Genomic DNA, 13,821 nt, shown 5'->3' with positions numbered 1-13,821 from the left:
TAAGAATGCTAATGAATTAGGGAAAAGAATAGATAAACATGGTGAGAATTTTAACAAGGAATTAGAACATATACAAAATAATCTCTCAGAACTGAAGAATACAGTAAGTAAAATGAAGAACACATTAGAAGAAATGAACAACAGACCAGACGATGCGAAATAACACATAAGTGATCTTATAGATAGAAGAAAGAATAATAGAAATCACCTAGTCAGAACAGCAAAAAGAAAAACACTAGGGCTTCCCTGGTGGCGCAGTTGTTGAGGGTCCACCTGCTGATGCAGGGGATGTGGGTTCATGCCCCGGTCCGGGAGGATCCCACATGCCGCTGAGCAGCTGTGTCCATGAGCCATGGCCGCTGGGCCTGCACGTCCGGAGCCTGTGCTCTGCAGTGGGAGAGGCCACAACAGTGAGAGGCCCGCATACTGCAAAAAGAAAGAAAGAAAGAAAGAAAGAAAAAACTAAAAAAGTTAGGGAAGTCTCAACAGAAAGCATACTAATGTTTCCATTATAAGGGTTCAAAAATGAGAAGAGAGAGAAAAGGGCCAAAGGCGTATCTGCTATAATTATGGCTGAAAACTTCCTGAACCTGAAGAAAGAAACATATCGAAGTACAGGAAGCACAGTGAGTCTGAAACAAATAAACCCAAACAGGCACACACAAAGACATTTCATAATTAAAATGGCAAATATTAAATATAAGAGAAAATTCTAAAAGCAGCAAGAGAAAAACAAAAAGTCATATTTAAGGCACCACCATAAGGCTATCAACAGATTTTTCTGTAGAAATTTTACAGGCCAGAAAGGAGTGGGATGATATATTCAAAGTGCTGAAAGGCGGGTGGCGGTGGGGGGGACCTGCAACCTACGATACTCTACTCAGTATGATTATCCTTTAGAATTGAAAGGAAGATAAAGAACTTTTCAGACAAGCAAAAACTAAAAGAGTTCATCAGTGGTAAACTTACCCTAAAAGAAACATTAAAGGGTCTTCTCTAAGTGAAAAAGAGAAGGCTATAGCAAGAAGTAAGTATCTATAAATGTACTTATAGGGAAAAATTCCACTAGTAAAGGCAAATATATAATAAAGGCTGAAGATCAACCACTTAAATAAGCTAGTATAAAGATAAAAAGAAAAATAATTATAAAATCAAATACAAGTACAATAATCATTAAAAGGCTAAATATGGAGATGTGAAATTTGATATCAAAAACACAAAATGCAGAGTAAGAGAGCAAAAAATGTAGATATTTTAGAATAAGTTTCTAGTTAAAAGACTATCAGTCAAAAACAAGTAGATATAATTATAGTCAACATATATAAACCCCACAGTAAACAGAAATTTAAAATGTACAATAAATGCAGGAAAACTTGAGAAAAATGAATATAAGCATAACACTAAAGAAAATCATCAAACCACAGGGGAAGAAACTAAAAGAAGAAACAAACAAAGAACTACAAACACAGTAACAAGATGGAAAAAAGTACATACCTATCAATAATCACTTTTAGTTCAATGGATTAAATGCTCCAATCAAAGAACATAGTGTGGCTGATTGGAGAAAACTATAAGAACCATCTATATGCTGCTTACAAGAGAATCACTTCAGAGATAAAGACACAAAGAGGCTGAATGTTAGGGGATGGAAAAAAGGAATATAATGCAAATGGAAATGATAAGAAAGTGGGAGTAGCAATACTCATATCAGACAACATACACTTTAAAACAAGTCTATTGCAAATGATAAAGAAGAACGTAATATAAGAATAAAGGGATCATACAAGGAGAGAATATAACACTTGTTAATATGTATACACCTAATACAGGAGCACCTAAATATATAAAGCAAATATCAACAGGCATAAAGGAAGAAATTGATACATGCCTACCTCAAGAAACAAGAAGAAATCTCATACAAAAGGGAGAAAAGCCCAAAGTCAGCAGAAGGAAGAAAAGAATAAAGATTAGAGAGGACATAAAATAAAATAGGACTAAAATATGATGGAAAAGGTCAATAAAACCAAAAACTGTGTTTTTGAAAAAAACAAAATTGATAAACCTTTAGCCAGGTTCATCAAGAAAAAATGAAAGAGAACACAAATAAACAAAAATGTGAAATGAGAGAGGAGGAATAACAGCAGATATCAGATAGATACAAAAATCACAATAGAATACTATGAATGGTTATAAGCCAACAAATATGACAAACTAGAAGAAATTAACAAATGTCTACAAATATACAATCTTACAAGATTGAATCAGGAAGAAATAGACCCTCTGAATCACCAATTGCTAGTAGTGAAATTGATTTTGTAATAAAGAAAAGTATAAGAAAAGAAAATTCAAGAATGTGATGGCTTCTCTGGGGAATTCCACCAAACACATGAAAAGAGATAACACCTATACTTCTCAAATATTTCAAAAAAATTGAAGAGGATTGAACACACCCTTATTCATTGTATGAAGCCACCATTACCATGACACCAAAACCAGACAAAGACACCATAAAAAATAAAATGGCATGCCAATTTCTCTGATGCATATAGATACAAAAATCCTCAACAAAATATTATCAAGCAAAATTCAACAATATATAAAAAGTAACACACCATGAGCAACTGAGATTTATTCCAGTAATGTAAAGATGCTTCAGTATCTGCAAAGTGATCAATGTGGTAAACCACATTAACAAAATGAAGGGTAAAAACCACATGACCATCTCAATATACACAGGAAAAGCATTTGACAAAATTCAACATCCATTCATGATAAACACTCTCATCGCATTTGGTATACAGGGAACATATCTCAATATTTTAAAGGCCATTTATGACAAACCCACAGCTAACACCATTCTCACTCATGGTGAAAAGCTAAAAGCATTTCTTCTACAATTAAGAAAAAAACAAGATTTCCCACCCTCACCACTTCTATTTAACATCATATTGGAAGTCCTAGCCCACATCAATAAGACAAGAAAAATAAAGGGCTTCCAAATTGGAAGGGAAGAAGTAAAACTGTCATTATTTGCAGATGGCATGATACTATATATAGAAAACCCTAAAATACCACAAAATACCACAAAACACAACATACCTCTAATTGCCAACATAATCTTAGAAAAAAGAACAAAGCTGGTGTTATCACACTCCCTGACTTCAGACTATAGTAAAAAGCTACAGTAATCCAAACAGTAGGGTACTGGAACAAAAACAGTTATGTAGATCAATGGAATAGAATAAAGAGCCCAGATATAAATCTACACACTTATGGTCAATTAATCTACAACAAAGGAGGCAAGAATGCACAATGGAGAAATGACAGTCTCTTTAATAAGTGGTGCTGGGAAAACTGGACAGCTACATGTAAAAGAATGATACTAGAACATTTCCTCACATCATATACAAAAATAAATTCAAAATGGACTAAAGATCTAAATGTAAAACTTGAAACCATAAGACTCCAAGAAGAGAACACAGGTAGAACACTCTCTGATATAAATTTTAGCAATTTTTTTGGATCTTTCTCCTAACACAAAAGCAAATAAAAAAAAAAGAATGAACCTAATTAAACTTAAAAAAACTTTTGCACAACAAAGGAAACCACGGACAAACAGAAGGAAAACACACTGCATGGAAGAAAATGTTTGCAACTCATATGACAAATAAGGTATAATATTCTAAATATGTAAACAGCTCACACAACTCAATATAAAAAAAAAACAATTAAAAATGGACATACAGCCTTAATAGACATTTTTGCAAAGAAGACACAGAGATGGCCAACAGGCATGAAAAGAGACTCAATATCACTGATTAACTGAGAAATCCACATCAAAATCACAATGAGATATCATCTCACAACTGTCAGAATGACTATCACCAAAAAGACCCACAAATAACAAATGTCGACAAGGATTTGAAGAAAAGGGACCCCTTGTACACTGTTAGTGGAAATGTAAACATGTGTAGCCACTATAGAAGACAGTATGGATATTCCTCAAAAAATGAAAAATCAACCTACCATTTAATCCAGCAATTCCATTCCTGGGTAGATGTCCAAAGAAAACAAAAACACTTATTCCAAAAGATACATGCACCCCAATGTTCATAGCAGCATTATTTACAATAGCCAAGATAAGGAAGCAACTTAAGTGTCCATCAACAGATGAACTGATAAAGAACAATGGACTGCTACTCAGCCATATAAAAGAATGAAGTTTTGCCATTTGCAAAAACATGCATGGACCTGGAGGGTATTATGTTAAGTGAGATAAGTTAGACAGATAAAGACAAATACTGTATGTTATCGCTTATATGTTGAATCTTAAAAAAGAAAAAAAAAAGAATAAATATAACAAAACAGAAACAAACTCACAGATATAGGGAACAAATTAGTGGTTACCAGTCAGGAGAGAGAAATGGGAAGGGGCAATTTAGGGGTATGGGGTTGAGAAGTACAAACTACTGTATAAAATAAAGAAGCTACAAGTACATATTGTTCAGTACAGGGAATATAGACAACATTTTATAGTAACTTTAACTGGAGTACATTTTTAAATATTTGTATCACTATTTTGTACACCTGAAACTAATATTATATTTTAAATCAACTATACTCCATTAAAAAAAAGAAAAGAAAAAACTGTTGATGACCTAGAAGTAAGTTTATTAAACTTACTGCAGAGGGGAAAACAAAACCTTGTCAGAGTCAGCGTCTGAAATGCAGGAAGTTAAAGGTATTTATACACTTTGTCATCTGGGTTCAGATGGCTTATGATGTCTTTTAGAGTGGAAAGTAGGTGAGACTGGGAAGAATCTCTAGCATATTAGTTTATGATTGACCGATACACTTAGGTGAGAAAACTGACGAGCCAATGCATTACCCAGTTGAGCAAACTGTTGCCTAGATACAAGCGCTCTTTGCCAAGGTGAGCCAACTTCTTCCCCAATTTAATTTGTCTAACAGAATTTTAAAAACAAGTAGGACAGTTATTTATTGGCTAATAATCTTATTTACCTGGGCAAGAATTTCATGAAACAGTTAAATCTTTCTGATAAAGTTGGCCTTAGTTCTCAGCTCCAATGGTAAGTTATATTGACATCAGTAATCTCAATTTTCAGGACATTAATTTCAAGTATGGGTAAAACTCCTTCCTCCAAATGATGCCAAAGTTTGTTTTAGTACAGATTTTTAAGTAGGATAGATAAATTAATCTTCCTGATATAGTATTCTAGTAGAGATCTGGAAGCTGTGTTTGTAAATTATTTCTCTCTGGTCTTTGGAGGTACTTTTCTTGTTGCTTCATGTTTCTATTTGGAAGGACCTACATGGGATAACACTCCAGACTTATAACTACTCTTCACTCATTCCTACGTAGAAGAGGAGAGATAACTATGGTCAGTTTTCTTTAAAAATCATGGTTTATTTATGAATTAAAAACTAAAGTTTTGGAAAGCAGTCAGTGAATTTGTTTGAAGTTTGATGCATAAAGGTAGGTAAGAAGGTTACAAATAAAAAATTGTCCAAAATTTAATCTAACATTAAGTGATATTTCATTGATTATGAGTTTGCAATACTTCATTACTGTCCATTTCCTTTCATTTTTCTCCTTTAAAAGCCTATGATGAATTCTCCAGTTACCAAGGAAGAATTATTGACTCATATATTTTCAAGCCTTTGTTTTATTCAATATTTTTGGTTTCTTTCTGAAGATGAAATATTTTAGGCTGTTTTTTGCACATGAATGGTCAAAGGTGATGTCGAGTCAAGCTGAGTACCTCTCTCTCTCTCTCTCTCTCTCTCCCCCTCCCTCCCTTATCCAGGAACAAAAATCCCTCCTGAATACCAAGAGATGACTTCATTTTTCACAGAATTGCTTACTGATTCATTTAACATAGTATTTACAATAGGTTTTATTTCTCGTGAAGATGCAATTTAAAAGGATTTTACCACTTTCAGAAGATTTTTACATTACTCCTTTCATATGCCAGGATGTTAAAATAGGTAGGGTGGTTGCCCTTTCTTACACATGAAGAAATAAAGGCTCAGAGAGGTTGAATAATATGATGCTGAAAAGTAACACAGCTCAGGTATTCCAGACATGAGCCTCAAAACTAGGACTTCTGTGTGACTCTGGTGGTTTTTACTGTTTTGAATAAACCTCATTGTCTCCTACATATAAAATTATTTGGTAAATATTTTTTCACTTGCCTAATTGATTAGGCACCCAGGCTTTAATCCCACACAGAAACAATTTTCCTCAGCATTTTAGAAGCACTAATGAAAGCAGTCAAAATGAAGACTGAAAATATGCTGATCTGAGGACATAATCTGGAAATAGGATTAAAAAAAATAGTATATTCTGGTTTTATTCATTTTACCCTCTTTATTAAAAGTTATGTATAAAAAAAACTTTGTTGATTGCTGCCCTTCCTTCCTTATAATTCTTAATTTACATCTATAAATTGATCTATTGCCTATCGATGGATGTACATTAGCATTTATAAAGGCTTCAAAGTAGACATTTAAAATGTTAGCTATATGACTGACTGTTGAAATGATCTCTATTCCTTTCCTTCAGAGGAAGGATTACTCTAATAGCTACAGGATGATATCCCTTTAATTTCAGTTGTTTAAATATACTTGATATCATTATCCAAGAAAGTCTGAGTGTGAAAACAATAGTGTATCTTTCAGGAATTCCCTACGGTCCAGTGGTTGGGACTCTGTGCCCTCACTGCTGAGGGCACGGGTTCAATCCCTGGTCAGGAAGCTAAGATCTGACAATTTTAATTTTATCAGTATTAACACCTGATATCACCCTCTTCAAGTAGAATAGTACCCATACCTTGAAAATTTTTCCTTCTAAGAAGACTCTCGAGATACCACTTCCCCTCTAAAAGTAAAAAAATATATAAAAATTATATGTAAAATTCCCAAATCAAATTTTTCTTAAAAAATTTGTGATTATTGTGCATATGCTTATAGTATAAATCTCCATTATACTAGAGTTTTATCTTGCACTTGGTGAGTACATTTGTGGAGACTGGAACACTTGTTTGAATTGATTTATGGATTTTTTATTCTTGCTTCCAGGTGGTTTGTATGGTAGAGTTTTTGTACCATAAATCACAGCCCCCATATTTGCTAAGTTATCCAATACTTCCTTTTAGTGTTTAAACAACACCTGTCTTACAACTAATTGGTGGTTTAAATTACAGAGCATTTTTTAACAAAATAAGAAAGACAATGAGGGTCCACCTAAATATTATGTCAAGTAGATTTAAAAAAACCTATTAATATTCTACACTTGTACTTGGTTTATTCCCTAGCTAAATGCAAAGCTCAGCCACAACTGCCTTAATGTTTATTACAAACTGCTCTTTTATTTTTTAACATCTTATTGCAGTATAATTTCTTTACAGTGGTGTGTTAGTCTCTGCTGTATAACAAAGTGAATCAGCTATACATAAACATATATCCCCATATCTCCTTCCTGTTGTGTCTCCCTCCCACCCTCTCTATTCCACCCCTCTAGTTGGACACAAAGCACCGAGCTGATCTCCCTGTGCTATGTGGCTGCTTCCCACTAGCTCTCTATTTTACATTTGATAGTGTATATATGTCCATGCCATTCTCCCACTTCATCCCAGTTTACCTTTCCCCCACCCCATGTCCTCAAGTCCATCCTCTACATCTACATCTTTATTCCTGTCCTGCCCATAGGTTCATCAGAACCTTTTCTTTTTTTTTTTTTTTTTTTTTTTTGATTCCATATATATGTGTTAGCATATGGTATTTGTTTTTCTCTTTCTGACTTACTTCACTCTGCATGACAGACTCTAGATCCATCCACCTCACTACAAGTAACTCAATTTCATTCCTTTTTATGGCTGAGTAATATTCCATTGTATATATGTGCCACATCTTTATCCATTCATCTGTCAATGGACACTTAGGTTGCTTCCATGTCCTGACTATTGTAAATAGAGCTGCAATGAATGTTGTGGTACATGACTCCTGTTGGATTATGGTTTTCTCAGGGTATATGCCCAGAAGCGGGATTGCTGTGTCATATGTTAGCTCTATTTTTAGTTTTCTAAGGAACCTCCATACTGTTCTCCATAGTGGCTGTATCAATTTACATTCCCACCAACAGTGCAAGAGCGTTCCCTTTTCTCCACACCCTTTCCAACATGAAAGGATGTTCAACATCACTAATCATTAGAGAAATACAAATCAGAAAACTGCTTTTTTAAAATAACCAAAATGACCTACTTTAGGATCTCCCATTTCCCTGTAAATAGTAAGAACAGCAGAGTTTGGATCTGCAGATGCAGACATCTGCTCTCCAGTAGCTATGAGAAGTGGAATTAGCATCTATGAAACCTTAGATATAAATCCTGAGTTAACTATTCACTAACTGTGTGAATTTTGAGCAAACTATTTGTTGAAGTGTTACCCCACCTTAAAGAATGGTCGCAATAATTATTCCTGACAAAATAATTATGAAAAACAGCAATTATATATATATATTATATAATATACAATCTAATTTATATAAAATGCTGCCAAACCATATAATAGGAGCTCAGTAAATAGTAGATATAATAAATGATGTCTCTTCAAGTTCACTTTTTAAATGGCAGTGTCTTTTAGGAACCTAGGAGGTATAGCTGTTATTTTTTCCAAAATATGAACTCCAGAATTTCCTATAAACTATGCTGTTGTTTTACAAACGATGGTATCATTTGACTGATTTTCTCCAAAATCCAGGCCAATGTTGAAACAAAAGCTTATTAACATTGTGGTGGAAAGTAGGTGGGTGTTTTGTCTTACAGATTTGTCCAAATTCAAATAAAAATCTCAAAATACTGCCTTTATATAGTAATATTGTCCCTGCTTTAATTTTCTTACCTTTTTTTTTTTTTTTTTTGTGGTACGCGGGCCTCTCACTGCTGTGGCCTCTCCCATTGCGGAGAACAGGCTCCGGACGCGCAGGCTCAGCGGCCATGGCTCACGGGCCCAGCCGCTCCGCGGCATGTGGGACCTCCCCTAACCGGTGCACGAACCTGTGTCCCCTGCATCGGCAGGCGGACTCTCAACCACTGCGCCACCAGGGAAGCCCTAATTTTCTTACCTTTTAAAACTATATCTTATTTTTTCTCTATTTGATGCATCTGTGTAAGTTTTTTTTTTTTTTTGTTTTTTTTTTGCGATACGCGGGCCTCTCACTCTTGTGGCCTCTCCCGTTGCGGAGCACAGGCTCCGGACGCGCAGGCTCAGCAGCCATGGCACATGGGCCCAGCCGCTCCGCGGCATGTGGGATCTTCCCGGACCGGGGCACGAACCCGTGTCCCCTGCATTGGCAGGCGGACCCTCCTCAACCACTGCACCACCAGGGAAGCCCCTTTGTAAGACAATTTAAATCTTCGTTGAAATGTCATTCATCAATCATTGTCACTCTTCTTGACTAAAACTAAAACCTTAAAATGTTCATCAGTAATAATTTAAAACAGGAGAAGATACCTTAGTTGGTATTAGCTTTAAAATCACTCTGATAAACGTTCCCTCATATTTAAGAGAATTATGTGGTACACAGAATTCTAACGTGGCCCTCAAGATTCCTGTTCCTGATCACACACCTTATAAAATCTGCTTGTTTGAGTGTGAGCCAAATCTGTGAATATAATTTGATAGGCACTCCTTGATTAGTTATAGTTATTTAGCAAAAGTGTTTGGTTAACTCCCATAACTATGTTATTGCAGACTATCAGAGTAGAGGAAGGCTCTCCCACGGCCTTGAAGAAGTAAGCTGTTATGCTGAAAGGGCTAGAAAGGGAGCCACATTGCAAGAGCCTAAGGGCAAGTCGAGAATGGTCTCTGACCAACAGCCAGCAAGGAAATGGAGACTGTAATCACCGTGCTCCAAAGAAGTGTTTATAATATCCTCCCAATAGGGTATAATTTAGAGAGCTAGTAAAAATGTTACAGGCCTAAATGGCTTGTGGAGATTACTAAAGATAATCTGGCCCATATTCTCCTTCCTTTAGGAAAACTTAAACCTAAATCTTCCCAGAGAACTCTTATTTCTAAAAACACTCTGAGGTTCTATGACCTCAGTATAAATATATATTCAGGTTTTCCCTCTCTGAGAAATGTCCTCTTCATATCTACTCTAAATCACCCACACTTATTTAAGTTTATTAAAACTTTGATACAAAGAGCTCATACAACTTAATATAAAAAAATAAAAACAATCAAAAAATGGGTGGAAGACCTAAATAGACATTTTTCCAAAGAACACATATGGATGGCCAACAGGCATATGAAAAGATGCTCGATATCACTGATTATTAGAGGAATGCAAATCAAAACTACAATAAGGTATTACCTCACACTGATCAGAATGCTCATCATTAAAAAGTCTAAAAATAATAAATGCTGGAGAGATAGTGTGGAGAAAAGGGAACCCTCCTACACTGTTGGTGGGAATGTAAATTGGTGCAGCCACTATGGAGAACAGTATGGAAGTTACTTAAAAACTAAAATTAGAGTTAACCTATGATACAGCACTCCCACTCCTAGGAATATTCTGGAGAAAACTCTAATTTGAAAAGATACATGCACCCCAGTGTTCATAGCAACATTATTTGCAATAGCTAAGACTTGGAAGCACCCCAAGTGTCCTTCAACAGATGCATGGATAAAGAAGATATGGTACATATATACAATGGGATATTGTATATATAAGAAAGTGAAATGATGCTATTTGCAGCAACATGAGGGACCTAGAGATTATCATATTAAGTGAAGTAAGTCAGATAGAAAAATACAAATACCATATAATATCACTTATATGTGGAATCTAAAAAAAATGATATAAATGAACTTATTTACAAAACAGAAATAGACTCACAGACATAGAAAACAAATTTATGGTTATCAAAGGAGAAAGTTGGGGGAGAGATAAGTTAGGAGTTTGGGATTAACATATACACACCATTATATATAAGATAGATAAAAAATAAGGACCTACTGTATAGCACAGGGAACTATATTCAATGCCTTGTAATAACCTACAATGGAAAAGAATCTGAAAAAAAAATATATATATACCTGAATCACTTTACTGTACATGTGGAACTAACACAATGTTGTAAATTAACTATACTTCAATTTAAAAAAGAAAAAGACTTTGACATGAACCAGAACTAAATTATTCATATGTTTATGTTGAAGCATAATGTTATGTTCTGCTTCATATTTAAATCACATATAAATAGAATTCTATCTGTGGTAAATCATTTCATATTTTTGGTGTTGGAATGGTGGTCAGAGAACTGCAGTAGCTGTGACAAAGACTAGCCAAGTGTTCACCAATCCTGATTCCTCTCACTTTGGTTACAATTATAAGCCCCTTTTGCTCTTGGCTTGTGACTGTTTAGCAAGTTCCTGGCTAATGAAATTTGTGCAGAAGTGATAAAAGTCACTTCCAGGCCTGACCAAAAAGAAAAAGAAAAAAGAAATATGACCTATCTTCCATGGTGTCTTTCTCCTTTTCCCCTTGACTGGAAACGAAGATTTCAAAATAATGAAGCAACACCATGGAAGGAATCCAGATACCTAAGTCACAGATTGGAAGACTGCGTCAGGGTGGAATGCCTGATCTTCATTTATCTTTGATGTGAAAAAGGACACAAACCTTGTGCGGGGACACTGAGATTAGGGGTTTAAGCAAATTTACCCTGTCCTCAGAGTGTAGAGTTTCATTATGTTAAAAATTAATAGTTTATGCATTTGAGAGTGCATAATGAAATACAGTTATTTCCAGATTTTCACATCTGTAAAATTGATTGATTGAATCATTTCTTCAATCAACCAACCAAATATTAATTAACATAGGCAGCATTTATCAAAGACATTTTTTTTTTTCCAGTACGCGGGCCTCTCACTGTTGTGACCTCTCCCGTTGTGGACCACAGGCTCCGGACTTGCAGGCTCAGGGGCCATGGCTCACGGGCCCAGCTGCTTGGCGGCATGTGGGATCTTCCCGGACCGGGGCACGAACCCGTGTCCCCTGCATCGGCAGGCGGACTCATAAGCACTGCGCCAGCAGGGAAGCCCTATCAAAGACGTTTTTGTTGACATATACAAAGTCTTGTGTTCAGCAAAGCTCAGCTTCTGATGTTGAGCACGGATGAAAACTATTTAATCCTACTCTCTGGAGTGCTTCTTTTTCTCCATTTGCCCCAGTCACAAAGCTTAGTATATTTTAAACAATATTATTTTAACCATTGAACACATGAGTGAGGATTAAGTAACCAGAAAACATCCCAAAAACGGAAGTACGATTTTGGTTACTCATCACCATCTCTATCTCCGTAACGGAATCATCTGCCCACAAATGCCTCATTAAATTTCCTTATTACATCTCCTCTTATCCTGATAAACTCTATGAATTCCAGAAATCAAAAATATGTCTATTAATTTGTTATTTGCTTAATGGATTGACTACCAAAGTAGTAAAAGTATTTCCATAAAGTGGATGGCTATTATATTTAATATCAAAAATAATATATGCTTATGGCAATGTCAAACAATGCAAAGGTATAGGAAGAAACTTATCAAACTCTCTAACCTCCAAATGACAGGATAAAAATTTAAATGTATCCTTCCACATCAGTCTCCATACTCATGAAAATAGTTTTAAACCCAACTAACATGTGGACCTTTTTATCCCTCACCGCAGCACATGCCTTTCATGGCCAGTGGTCCCTGTAGTCCATGGAAAACCTGCATTCATGAGAAGATGCTGTAGCACGTATTCCCTCACTTGGACAACTTCTTACCTCAACTACTTTAGTCTCTCTTCTCTCGGGTGTAAGAGCTTGTGCTAGTCCCATAGAAGTTTGAGTAACCAAGACATGTTGGCAATCACTGGACAGGTGTGGGGATAGGGTTTACACACAAGGAGGGGAGGAGAGTCTGTAGATAACACTTCTCCCCCCTCTTCCTCCAGTGGGCCTTCTGAGGCACACTTCAGACTATTTCAGAGTGTCTCCAACAGAATTGAGACCAGTTGTCTTTTCCTTACCTGTAACAGAATCATTAATGGATCACATACCACACAATTTATGGATTTCTCTCCCTTCTCTGTCTCATTTTCCCTGCATCTTCATTTGTGTTTCCAAGGATCACCTCCCAAATGATCTACTTGCACTCAATTCTTTGTCTCTGAGTTTGTTCTGAAGGAGATCCAAATCAAGACACCTACTCAATGTAATCATACTGTATACATTTTTCTAAGAATAGATTTTTTCTCATACCAACAAGATATTATAGATATATTTCTGGTTTTATACATACATACATACACACACACACACACACACACACACACACACAAACACATATATATATACACACACATACACAGTATGTATAAATCTCAATCTGCAATTTGAGGGGTACATTAGATATCCTAATGTATATTTCTTTATGACGGAATACAATCCTTAAAACATATAAAATTTATTTTATGTATGCATGTGTGTGTATATGTGTATGTATCCATGTATATATGTATGTATGCATATATGTATATATACACATATTTTTATAATTATATACTTTCTTATTTCAAGACTAACATATATTATTCTTGGAATATCTCCAAGAGTTGTAGTTTATCCTTCTCTTATGTTAAGCTCATGCCACTTTCTGAGGCTCTTAGTTAACAGAGGACATCCAGATTATCCACAGTCACCAGTCCATGTAGGTGAGCACCTGTTATCTACCTATTATACCTATTCC

Source organism: Tursiops truncatus, chromosome 12 (assembly GCF_011762595.2).
Source record: "Tursiops truncatus isolate mTurTru1 chromosome 12, mTurTru1.mat.Y, whole genome shotgun sequence".
Lineage (NCBI taxonomy): Eukaryota > Metazoa > Chordata > Mammalia > Artiodactyla > Delphinidae > Tursiops > Tursiops truncatus.
This window is presented reverse-complemented; position numbering follows the sequence as displayed.